The 13,075-nt window shown below is 44.4% G+C and overlaps 1 protein-coding gene across 3 annotated transcripts in view; it reads left to right on the top strand.

Moving 5' to 3' along the window:
- Positions 1 to 2,518: 2,518 nt before the first annotated feature.
- LOC144940977 (growth factor receptor-bound protein 14-like) overlaps positions 2,519 to 13,075 on the top strand; it is a 134,033-nt gene continuing 123,476 nt past the window's right edge. The window contains exon 1 of one of the 3 annotated variants that reach the window (XM_078867458.1): positions 2,519 to 2,657. The gene's annotated coding sequence lies outside the window, so the exon portion shown is untranslated. The remainder of the gene's footprint in view (positions 2,658 to 13,075) is intronic. The other 2 variants (XM_078867456.1, XM_078867457.1) reach the window with 2 other exon arrangements.

Genomic DNA, 13,075 nt, shown 5'->3' with positions numbered 1-13,075 from the left:
GGCGTGAGTAGGTTAAACGTTGAGTTGTATAAGGGCACCACGGGGTGACCAGCCCCTCCCTCCCACCCCCCACCCAGCCCCACCCAGCCCCTCCCCACCCAGGCCCTCCCTGCACGACGGACACAATAATCCCCTGTGGGCTGGTGTAACCAGGAGGTTCCGACCAGTAGCAGTTCTACAGTATTGCATTTACCACTGAATTCTTGGAACGCCTGTGACTCCGGCACAAGTCTGGAAATACTCAAATGTCACTTTTGTAGCTTGAGGGAAGGAAATAAAAATGGGCAAGGTGTGCTAACAGCCTACAACTCGTCACGTTGTCTCAGAAGCAAGCGCATGCTAGCAGCACGGAGTCCTCGCATCTGGATGAAGACTTGCAATGCACAGAGTATATTGTAGGAATCGAAGGAATGTTAGAACTTTCGTACACATTGTCATGGACTTCATATTATCCAATGCCCGACTGTACTTTAAATCCGCATATAACCTATTGCGTTTACTTACGCTGTAGGTGGAGGGGGTGCAACCATTTAAATGGCCCGCGTCTGTTGTGACGTGTCGGTCCCTTGGCACACAAAGACTCTTTTGTGTAGTTGACCTTGGCGTTGTCATGCTCTAGCCGTGCCCTCACGCCCCCCTGCCTTCACACGTTAATTGGGTGTGGAGGCATTATAGCTCGCAGGTAAAGGTGAGCTGCGCGCAACAGGTTTTGTATGTGATTTTGTTGTACTGAAGACGAGCAAAAAAATATTTGGAACAAGCTAGACTCGATAGAAAAAAAATCTCCTGTGCTTTTGCACAGGACCGAGCGTGCAACGATCGGCGTCAATTGTTCCAATTAACGCATTACCGTGGGCTCTTAGTCAAGGCAAAGTCTCGCTTTTCAGCACGGGGTTGTTATTTCGGTGTTCGCTCGGTTTGCAGACACCTCCGGTGATGGCTGTCACTCTGCGGTTTGCACGATCACGGAACGCTTAATTCCGGTCAAAATGTACGCGTTTACCCTGCAATTAAACAACCATAGGTGTGATATATGAAGACTTGGGTTTTGCGTGTAGGGCATGCGCCCATAAAAAAAGGGGTAGGCAGAACAGAATGTCCTTTTTTATTGCGGGGTGTCGCAATTGCCACACAGTCGGTGATTAATGATTTACACCGGGGGGCAGGTTTTCTTGTTCTGGCAACTTTAAGCCCCCGAACATGTGGTTGCTCTCTTTCTCCAGAGCACCCGATCGATAAGCCGTGACGATGATGCAAGTACAGGTAGTCCCCGAGTTACGACGGTCCGACTTACGGTATTTCGATCTTACGATGGCGATAGCGATTCGACAAAATTGCCATTGACAACCTAACATCGTTCAAGTGTGCAGACGACGGACAGAATATTGCTGAGTACAGTACAATATGATACGTTACGATACGTTCAATGCCCTGTATGATACGTAGCTTTAGCGATTTCATTTTAAGGTTACCACGATACATTTTCTCTGTTTTGCTAAATTATCACCATTCTTTAAAACTCCTGGGTAGGCTAGGCCATCTTCGACTTACGATATTTTCGACTTACGATGGGGTCGTCGTAACGCATCTCTATCGTAAGTAGAGGACTGCCTGTACACCACGTGGCGAGGCAGAGAGTTTGATGACCAAGTGTCACTTTTATTTCCGAGGCAGAAACGGGCAATGAAAGGCCCCCCGGGCGTGTTGGAGTGCCACGATGGCGAGATGTTAACTACCTCGCCTGGTCTACAGGAGGTCGTGGCTTTGATGCCGAACCTGACGCCTGCTGTATAGTATTTGGAGTTTGCGTGTCTCTCTCTCTCTCTCCATGTGTTCGCGTGAATCTATCCCCCTGGGTTTTCCCTCCACATTGAAAATTGACATGAAGGAAAAATTGGCTTCTATAAATGTCCACGTGATAAGCCACTTCGCTGACCTATCACGGTGTGGCCCAAGTCGCTCCTGAAAAAGAGCTCTCTATATATATAACTCGCTGGGCCTTATCTGTTAAAATAAAAATAGTTGTAGCTCCAGCAGTGGCGAGAGACAGCGAGTTGTTGGTGGTGGGGGGGTCGAATCCGTTCGTTGCGCACACAGCGAATGAAACGACGCTAGTGAATGAGCGACCCAACCGCTCTTCTTGCATCATTCATCGTACGTAAAGCAAACAGCAACGTTGGGGGGTGGTTTGCCAGGTGGGACGAGCCCAAGCCGCAGAGGGAACTTACCTGAGCGTGAAGAAGTATAACAAGAGGAGTTTAAAGGGACGCGCGCGCGCGCACAAAGTCAACCGCGTGCTAATGAACAAGTCCAGCTAACCCGTACCGCCCCACGGTAAACACTGCTGATGTCATGCTCTCACGCCCCCCACCCCCGGTACGCGTCTCGCTCTCTCTCTCTGTATGTGTGAGTGTGTATAAATGTATGTGGCGTGTGCGTGTGTCCGTGCGTTGATCCGGCCGCATCGGGTCCACGCGTTCCTCCGCTGTTGTGGGGGTGGTAGTAGTAGTAGTGGTGGGTGGTGGTGGTGGTGGCCAAGCAGAGCAAGCAAGAAGGATTCGGCAACGAGTCGCTTGCTACTACTGGCGGTGGCTGACCACCGCGGTGCTAAAGCAGTCCCGTCTAGCTGACCTCCTCCGGTTGCCTTGTGGAAAGGGGTAAGTCCAATCCGAGGTGCTGTTAAGCCACGGAAGACCGCCGCTGCTTCTGACCCAGCTCGCGTTTCGTTGAGTTCTTTGCGCGACCCCCGGTGTTTGTTGATCTTGCGAGAACACGGTACGCGATGGGACTTTGATGCCGCTGCTGCTGCTGCTGTCGTCGTCGTCCTAACTTGTGACTTAATTTCGAAGCGGTTGTGTTAAGCGAATGGACGCGAGTCGTCGGAGATTAACGACGTGTCGAGGATAACGCAATTTATTGACTCTCTCTCTGCTCGGCGTGTCGATCAACACGCGCATTGTCCGGTTGATGTGCGTGTTAGCCGCAGCCCAGAGCAAGCGGTACAAGCAATGCGAGTTGTAAAGTGACGTGATTTGATGTACACTATACTACAAGGCTGTATGTAGCCATGGAGTCAACATTGGGGGGACCAAATCTAGCAGGGGTCCCCCCCCCCAGGGGAAAAAAAAATCTCAATTTGAAAACGAATTTCCTGCCTAAAATATTACAAAATTCACTAACACACAGGATGGACTTTTAATTTATGTTTTACAATAATCTCTAATAGTGTATTGTATTACATTGCTCTGTTTATTTTTTACCTTTTCTTGTTTCATTGTATGTAATGGCAGAGATTAGGGATTAACAAAGTACAACCATAACAACAATCATATAAACATAAATCTATTTTATAGCAATATATTGGGGGGGTGGGGACATTTTTTGAATATTTGAATATTGTGGGGGTGGATCTGTCCCCCCCAATTTATATTATAATTACGGCCTTGCTATACTATGTACTCCGGTGGGACACCACGTTATAGCGGTGTAAGTACACACAACACTGCTGCTTGCGTTGTGACGAGAATGCGTTTCACGCGTTTGCTTTACTCCCAGTTTAAAGATCCGAGGCCCATTGACTATTCACGAGTTGTCACCACCGCGACACTAGAACACTGTGATAATAGACAGGCGTCTGCTGCTGTCGACACGAGACGATTTGTAGTGTTTGTGCACAAGGACTTGGGGGGGTGGGGGGGGGGTCTCGCCTCTGTTACACTCAATAACTTTTACAATCACGGTCGTGTCTCGGTTTCCAAAGTAATAAAAAAAACGGAGTATCCTTTCCACCCCCCACAGAACTACTACGGTACATTAAAACTGGTGGTCCATGTCTTGTGACACCCCCCTCCCCCCCCCATGTAATTCTGTAAAACGTAATATTTTTAAAGGTGTATATTTAAAACAGAGATGAATATGAAAAGGATTTTTTTTAAGTGTTAGGGGCCAATTCATTGGGGGGGGGGGGGGGGTCACAAGACATATTGGACCATACCTCTTGTAAGTTTCCATAAAACCAATGCTCATTGCATCTCCCAGCCATGCGAGTTTAAATTTCGGGGCTGGAGGGGGGATGAGCCCCCCCCCTGCACCCACCACCAGCCCCCTCTAAACGATTGTAGTCAAGTAAAAGAATGTCAGCAGAGCTAGAGGAGCGGGCACGACATGGCGGGGGGGGGGGGTTGTTCTGTTTAGCGTTCAACGTTTGCTCAACGTTTGTTTAACATTGTGTGGTGCCCCCCCCCTCTCTCTCACCCCGACCTCCTCCTTCCCCACCCCCGGAGTTCGTGGGGGTGCCAACTCTTGAAACAAGGTCACGCCACAGGGCCGCCAGATACCAACGCTATTACAGTTTCTACAATCATTAAGCGGGGCAGCTCATTTCCCCCAACACACACACACATTATACACTGTGTGCAACTTAATTGGAATGCATCGTCGTATGCTACCAGGTGTAGACCTACGCCGTTCCCAGGTCTCTTTAGCACCGAGGCAACCGCACACTTTCTAAGGGTGGAGACGCATGTTGGCTTTGCTTGCTAAGTTCCTAAAGTGGTTATGGAATGGGCCAAGTTTTGTATTGCAGCACCGGTAATGAAAAGTAAAGGTCTGTTAGATGCGTAGTTGGCGATTCCCCTTTTCCCACGTCGACTGAACGTGTGACAAAGAGATTCGGAGCTCATCGGATTTCTCCAGGGTAAACACAGATTCTGATTCAAACGTCAATGAATGTAACCGTACATGTGTGTAGACATACGTGCGTAAATCCACGGCTAGATGAGGGCTTTGCCCGCGTCGTGAATTAAATCGGCGTTATTTGGCCATACTTCTCATCACGTTGGTTGAGTGCGGGTTGGTGAAGCAAGGGGACATAGACGTTGGACAACAGTATAGCACAACTATGGATATTGCTGCACTGACCTCTGTTGACAACGCAGCCCCGCAGCCGCCTATAGCACCTGCTTGATGCTTGGTGATCGCCCATACACGCGCTATCAGACCTGCTTAACCTTCCATATCCGAAGATATCCCATATGTCTCCCCAGGTGATTGGAAGAGCGAGACTATAACACAATCTTTAAGACCCCGTTGATGTCATTCCAAATGAGTAGGCATATTTGTGCGATGGCTTCACGGTCCAAATTTGAAAGCTTCCTACAATTGGGATTACAAAATACCGGCATTGCTGTTTACTGGCAGACTACATCCGTCTGTAAAACATAGCGCATTTGTGATTGCCAGATATGAAATTGATTACATTATTTAGCATAACCTCGGACAAGGTCGCTTATGAACGCATAACTGCGTGAACATTACCATTTGTTAACTTTAGACGGACGCGTGAGCTGTAACATGCACTGTTGTTCACTTACTACTCGCTCCAGGCTCCAACAAACAGCTGTGCGATATTCATATTCGACATGCACCGCCAATGGAGTGTCTGGTACTCTGTAAAGAGCCCTTAAAACTGTAGCAGAAGCGGTGCTCGGTCGCGAACCTTCGGTGGACTTTCAGGTCCAAAGCTCAGAAAGACTGGTCAGTAGACGTTTTCATAAAACCACCTTAAGTGATTTCCTCCTCCCCCCACTCCCATAACGTGTACAATACCAGAACTTACAGGTCGGTCCAGATGTCTTGTAACCGCCATTTGATTATCTAAAACGTGTATATATATATTTTTGTTAAAAGTGAGGTTTATTTAAAACAGAAATGAATATGCGTAGGGAGAACACAAATGTTCGGGGGTCAATTCATTGGGGGGTTCGCAAGTCACCCTGTACATTACTGGTAAGTACGCCTGGTAGTACATGTTGGTATGGTAGAGTACACGTTGAGAACTCCTTTGTTTTGAGCTTGGCTTGCAGACAGTTGACAAACTTGCCAGCTGCAGAGTCGGCCTGGACCATTCGGGTTTGTATGTTTGTAACCCGCCGGGACCCTAGACGAAAACCAGGTTACTGCAAGTCAACAGTCACAATAGCCTATCTGGGTGAGTCTGGTTTTTGTTGTGCTACTGTTTATGTAATGTTGGTTTTACCCAGATCTTCCTTGAGGACCTGCATAGGCCAACATTTTCTGTGAAAGCTACAGTACTTTAATAATAAAGTGAGCACTTAACATACAGTAAACTATTGCTTACAGGCACTGACTGGCATGTGAATTGCAGTAATTTTTGCAGTGTATATATTTTTAGAACGAATATGAAGAACAAATACACGTTTGTGTAAGTTCAATCACTGATGGGCAATTCATGCATGTGTAATTCATGTTCCGCAAAGCATGTGGAAACAGGTCATTCAAAGTGATGATGGCATTTAATTGGTATATTGTTATATTGTCCACTCACCCAAAATGTCGGGTTAATACATTACTTTTTAAAGATAGGAGTGTAATAAATGTATCACTTAACGATCGTTATATACACTTTGTACAGACTATCAGTAGTCATTTGGCCATTGTGTAGGCAGGTCTTATGGACCGCCAGGTTGTGAAGGTTGTCCACGGTTTATTATTATTGATCAAAGGACATCCCGTATCTTCAGGTTCTGTTGATTTCAGTGCTGGAAACATTAGGAATTGAATTGCACAACACCAAAAAAAGGCACAGGAAAGCAATGAGAATGGCCAATGTAATTATTTTATGACATAGTTTGGAACATTAAATAGTACTGCAGATGAACACTCCCTTCCATACTTAGTGTAACGATAAGACAGTAAAAGAAACCAGATTAAAAAGGCAAACGCACGCTCAACGCATGCGAGGGTTATGAATGCCCGAGTTCATTTCAAAGTGATCCCATATCGTGCAAGAGCGTCTCTTAGAATGTTGACTCCTCGTTTGTTTGAAGACATAATTTCTAAACCGATGTTGTGAGTTGTAGTGTAAAAGTGTGCCCTGTGTGGCACAGTTTGACTCTCCGTAGGACTTGTCTGGTTGACCGTTGTGCGGCACCAGGACCTCAAAGATCAGTGAGGCCAAGCCGCACATATTGTCGTCACTTAGCTGGGCTGTCGGGACAGTCGACTCGCATGTTACTCAAGCCTGCAAGTGCTCTCCGTTGTCATTCCCAGTGTCTCACGCAGATATTTTCGTTGGCATGCGGAATCTTTGTTAAGGTAATTAACTCTAACGTCATGCGCCTTCGACAGAACTCGAGCAGATTGATTGAGTGTATGTCAGTCACGAGTTTGTCCCGTGACATGGCCCAGCGGCAGCGCATTTCCCACTCGTTGCAGTGTTTCGCGGTTCCAATCCCTAAGGCTGCCCTGGTTATTACTGTGGGTGTATTAACCACACAGATATACGTCGTTTGCTTCACAGCAGACGTTTAAGACCCCGTTGATGTCATTCCAAATGAGTAGGCATATTTGTGCGATGGCTTCACGGTCCAAATTTGAAAGCTGCCTACAATTGGGATTACAAATACCAACATTGTTGTTTACTGGCAGACTATGTCCGTCTGTGAAACATAGCGCCTTTGTGATTGCCAGATATGAAATTGATTACATTATTTAGTGAAGTATTTAGATTGCTCACAGCTGCTGTGGTCCATTCATGACGATGCAATCCAATGTCCGAAAATCATGAAAAAATTTCATAAAAACATTAAGGTAGCATTTAATTACACTTTGCAAAAGAATTACAAAACATGTTAGCAAACTAACTAGGCAACCTCGTTGAGTAAGTTCACGGTCAGCTCGTCCTGATATGTTAATTCAACAAGCTATATGTCATCATTAGACCTCCTTTGCCAGTACCAAAATATAATAATAGGGGTTTCCCCCTTTTTATGGCAACAAAACTGAAACCTTTTTACAAGGATTCATGTCTGCATTAACGACAATACTTGCAGTCAAATGCAAACAAAAAACACACTCCGATAATATATGCATTGTCCTTCAAACTGATTGGACATATAAGCTATATGTCTCGACACTTTAATTTTATACTGTACCTAACAATTGGAAATTAAGTAGTGTGCCTTGTGCACCAAATGTTGAATAATGTTAATCATCTAAGGAGCATCTAAGAATACTGCCTTATTTAAGTACAGTAATACATATTTAGTTGTCTCAGTTTATTTCATTTACAGCTTTTTGTCAGTCCACTCCTGGATGCAAGCCTCTCCATGCTGCGTTGGCCATGGAGATGGTTTGACCATACTTCTCCACGCTGGTCACTTTGGGTTTGATGAAGGCAAGTGGGCGGTGGTGGGGGAGGGAAGCAAGACTCGATTCATGACACTTTATGTTAATTGTGGTCAGGAATCGAACTCGGGTTACTGGGTTCGTTAGCGCAGGGCGTGAACCACTGTGCCACCTCTCCCCTACTCCCTCCTCCAAAAGAATGTCTGATAAAAGTCATAAATCTCTCCTGCGTATAAACCTTTAATTGCCCGACATTGAGACCCGCGAATAGCCAAGGTTCCGTGTTTCAAATAGAAACTGGTGGCACGTAAACTGTAACAATATTTGTTTTAATATACCATACCTAAAAAGAACAGCCAACCATAAAACAGAGGAGTGCCAGGCTCGTATCTCGGCCTGTATTACACAAATCACTCACTACCTCTCTGCTATGACCGTCTCCCCATAACAAACATATAATTGCCGGGACATGCAGTTCCATTTTAATCTTTGTACACACATCTCTACGTACAGTATTTACTCCAAATCGCTTAGTAAGCAAGTCATACATTATAATACATATTCCAATAAGGCTCCCATCCAACGAAGCTTTGTTTTGATATTGTGAATTGTGGTATTTAATTGCAGAGATGGAGTAATGAAATCAGCTCGTGGACAGGTGCTAAGTGGATTGTCACATCGTAGCACCGCGAGAGATCCAACTGCTTGGGGAAGCCCTTAATCCAGCAGTGTATTGATCATGGCTGATCATGATAATAGTAAACAATTATTTTTCTAGGAAAGCCTCACTGAGTTTAAAGATATATATATATTTTCAGAGGGTTCCTGCAATGGAATGTTTGCAAATTAGATGTTATGAGTGTATAGCATGAGGGAGGAAATCCCTACGTATGAAGCAGTTTAACACGTAGGCTTTCGCGACCAATGTTATTCATAATCAACGTTTTTGGGTTTAGATCGCGTTATTTATAAATGTGTCGTAACCCTCCACCACCCGACACGGCTAATCAGTAAAAAATCAGTAAAAACGTGTCACGTTACGTATGAAGCAGCAATGTTCAAAAGTCTGCACAGATGAGTTCACGATCCCGCTTTGCTGTATCGCCATCTTCTTGCCGCCTCCCAGCTCCAGTGCTGTTTTCACAAGTCTGTGATCCACTGATCCTTGTCTCCAAATGTCGCGCCGTATTTCAGAATGGTTATACAGAAAAGCCATACATGTAGGCAATTCCTTATTAATCAGTAATCTGGGTGTTTATATAACACTCTAAGTTACCGAGATACTGTGCTTTTTAATGAGGGTGGTGACATGACCCATGGAGCGTGACATTATTTGCAAAAGTAGGCCATTGTGTGCCGGTGTCTTGGTCAAAATTTGAGAATTCACCTTCAAATTACTGAATTAGGATCATCGCCCCTACTACGGAAACTTGTTACGACCCTCCTGATAGTCACATGAGACTCCGTGACGCTTTCCTGGGTAAACAAATGTAAAAACATAATAATGTAGTCCTTGAAATAAAATGTAGTCCCAATGGTATTTTTTATGTTTATAGTTTATATACTGTATGTACAAATTCTAAAACAGGCAACATTTCCCACGGACAACATTTTCAGCAAGTCCTTTGCCATTTTTCATGACAGAAAGGTGATTGTGATGTAGCTGTCCTAAGACATCTCTACATCTTTACAGGACTTTAAAAGTCATGATTTCTGTCAGTCATGTAATAACATAGCTCTCAAGACAATGTAATTACATGTATTTCTCCCCCTCTTCTCACGTTGAGAAATAGTCCTCGTGATGTGTCCTGGTTTTTTTTACACCTTAAGAGGTGACAATCGTCGCACCCCATGGACAAAGGCCAATGATGAATCTCGATTTGAAGGCTTGCGATCTGAACAGATGATTGTTGTACGCTTATTATATCTCACAGAGCGCACTGCATTTGTGACTTTTGCTTGCGTTGATAGACCGAGGTGGGTGAACAATCCCATGGAACCGTGCGACACTTATAGCCGGCCATTTCCTGGACTGATGACAAAAAATGATTGAATCGTAAAAATAGTACTAAATCAATTGGTGACATTCATCTGTGAAATTTGAAATTGGAGCAACAATTTATGGCTTGTATATCAATGTCCTTCATCACTTTAGGGCATGCGTAGTTGTCTGCCTCTGACATGTTTTATGCATGAGTTTCCCTTTGTATACCAGCGTCATATTGTGCTGTTATATAATATAGTGTGTGTGTATGGGTGGAAATGTACGTGTTGCATGCTATGCACACACACATCACTTTGCAGTTCAACAATGTTTTTTTGGCAAGTTTTCAATCGTTCTTCATAACTTGATAATGGAACTCAATAACAAAACTGACAAACTGTAGTAGCTGCTGATTGCATAAAATACTTCGGGCTCAGTTTTCTCCTCGAGCGTAGTTTTACTTTTTAAAATCAACATTTCAACATTTTTCCCCGGCCAAGAATACACACAATGGGGATATCTAAAAAAACTTGCACCATTTTTCGATTTAAAGCTTTCGTGACTGCAGGGATTCATCTTCTTTCTAGATTTGAAGCTTTCGTGACTGCAATGATTCATATTCTTAGGTTTTTTCGGTAAAGTCACGTAGGTAAAAACATTAAAAAAACGTCGTGATTTTTATTTTATTTTACTTTTTAATGTTTTTACCTACGTGGCTTTACCGAAAAAACCTAAGAATATTCATCTTCTTGGTTCTTTCGGTAAAGTCACGTAACTTTACCGAAAGAACCAAGAAGATGAAACTTGCACCATTTCAACTGTTGCGCCGTAGAGATTGCGAGTCCAGTGTGCTCACCATTACACAAAGACAGCCTCCCTCCACAGTGTACATTCGTACCTATTTAACACATTTCATGTGACATATCAATCTCCTTGTGTTTCCAACCCAAACCATAGTGTTTATAAACACGATTACACAAGAACCAATTTCATAGTGCATTAACCCTCAAAAGGTAGGTAATATGCTTCTTCACAAGAGGTGTGCTTTATATAAATATAATAATAATTTAACCCTTTGTTAATGCAATGCTGAACGAAGACCTCCACACACCATGTGGTCATGGAGATTGCATTAACATACTTCACCATGATGGTCAGTGGAGGTAAATAATGAGGGAAGGAAGCCCATGAACGGTCTAAATATAGTTTTTCACTGATGTTAGCCATGGCTGGGAATGGAACGAGGGTCACTCGGTTCGTAACACAGTGCGAGAACCACAGGGCCGTCGCTCCAGCTGATCGTATAAATACTTAATACATACTCTATACTTCGATTTAAAGCTTTCGTGACTGCAGGGATTCATCTTCTTGGTTCTTTCGGTAAAGTCACGTAGAATGGAAATAATAAAATAATACAAATAAAACATAATAACATAATTCTCACGACTTTTCGGCCACAACGCAAGCAGCCGTCCTCAGGTGAAAAACAGGTCTGTCGAGAAGACAGTCTCTGTCTTCTCGACAGACCTGTTCTTCACCTGAGGACAGAGTCTCTGTCTTCTCGACAGACCTGTTCTTCACCTGAGGACGGCTGCTTGCGTTGTGGCCGAAACGTCGTGAGAATTATTTTATTGTTTTATTTTTTATTATTTTATTATTTCCATTCTACGTGACTTTACTGAAAGAACCAAGAAGATACTCTATACGCTTTGGTTCTTTCGGTACAGTCACGTAGGCGGAAATAAAATACAACAAATCACGACGTTTCGATCGCAACACAAGCAATCTTCATCAGGTGGAACAACCACAGCAAGAAAAATGCTGAAGTAGGCGAGAGAGCTTCCGTGGCAAGAGGTTATAAAGGTAAGAAAGGGGGAGGGGCAAGGGGGGAGAGAGAGAGGGGGTGTGGCAGAGGGAGAAGAAGTGAGGCTGGGGTGGGAAGTGGGGGGGGGCTAGAATATAAATGCACAAAGTAGTAGTTCAGTAACAAATCCCATTGGGCAAACAGATGAATAACATTGAGTTGGATAGCAATGCATTTCCAATGCACTTACAAAGACCCATAGTGCTCGACTCACAATCAGAATATTATGTTGTTCAAATCCCAGTCCAGGTACAACTTGGCCAATTGTCATCTGTACATAGTTGATGGCATGAGTGCCACTTTGTGAGACGTCAACAGTGGTCACCCAGTTGAGAGACAGCCATGGGAATGTGGAATCTCAATCATGGGCTTCGGGAGATGAGTTCTGCCCTATTCTCCTGTTTAAGCAGGGAGACAACAATTAAAACATGGAGTATATGTTCAGTAGCTTTTGCTTAAGGGGTTGTTTGGTTTTCACAGAACATGATAACATGTATATTTAGACACTAAGACAAAGATAACCTCTTTGACCTGGATGGATTATTGCGACATGTGCTCTCAGCAAATATCTGTTAAAGCTACCTTGGCATACGAGAGGTGATGGGGCCAGCAGCACATCCGCATGGCCACCTGTATCTCTCGAGTGCTAATGTTGACAAACCACCAAACCATGGTATGTTGCATGCACATCGAGCAGACTGAGACCAGTTGTGCAACAGCATTCGCCCTTGGTTTCCATGGCCAGGAATTAAACCAAGGTCACCGAGATTGTAATGTTCTCACCTCGTCACAAAGGTAAGGCCCATGAGCTAAATCGCCATTTTTTCAGAAGTGAGCTGGCCACAAGTGATAGCTCAAAAGGTGGGTTATTATGTATACATTTATAGCAGCTAAATACATGTTTCTAAATGTGGAGGGAACCCCCAGAGGATCTGGAGGAAAATCCACGTGACCACAGGGAGAACATGCAAACTCTAAATATACAGGCATCAGCGTTGGAGTCGAACCCACAAACTCCTCTATACCAGGCGAGGGAGTTAACATCTCGCCACCGCGGTGCCCCCCATATGCACTCCTTG

This window comes from Lampetra fluviatilis, chromosome 2 (genome assembly GCF_964198595.1).
Source record: "Lampetra fluviatilis chromosome 2, kcLamFluv1.1, whole genome shotgun sequence".
In the NCBI taxonomy this organism is placed as follows: domain Eukaryota; kingdom Metazoa; phylum Chordata; class Hyperoartia; order Petromyzontiformes; family Petromyzontidae; genus Lampetra; species Lampetra fluviatilis.
This window is presented reverse-complemented; position numbering and strand designations above follow the sequence as displayed.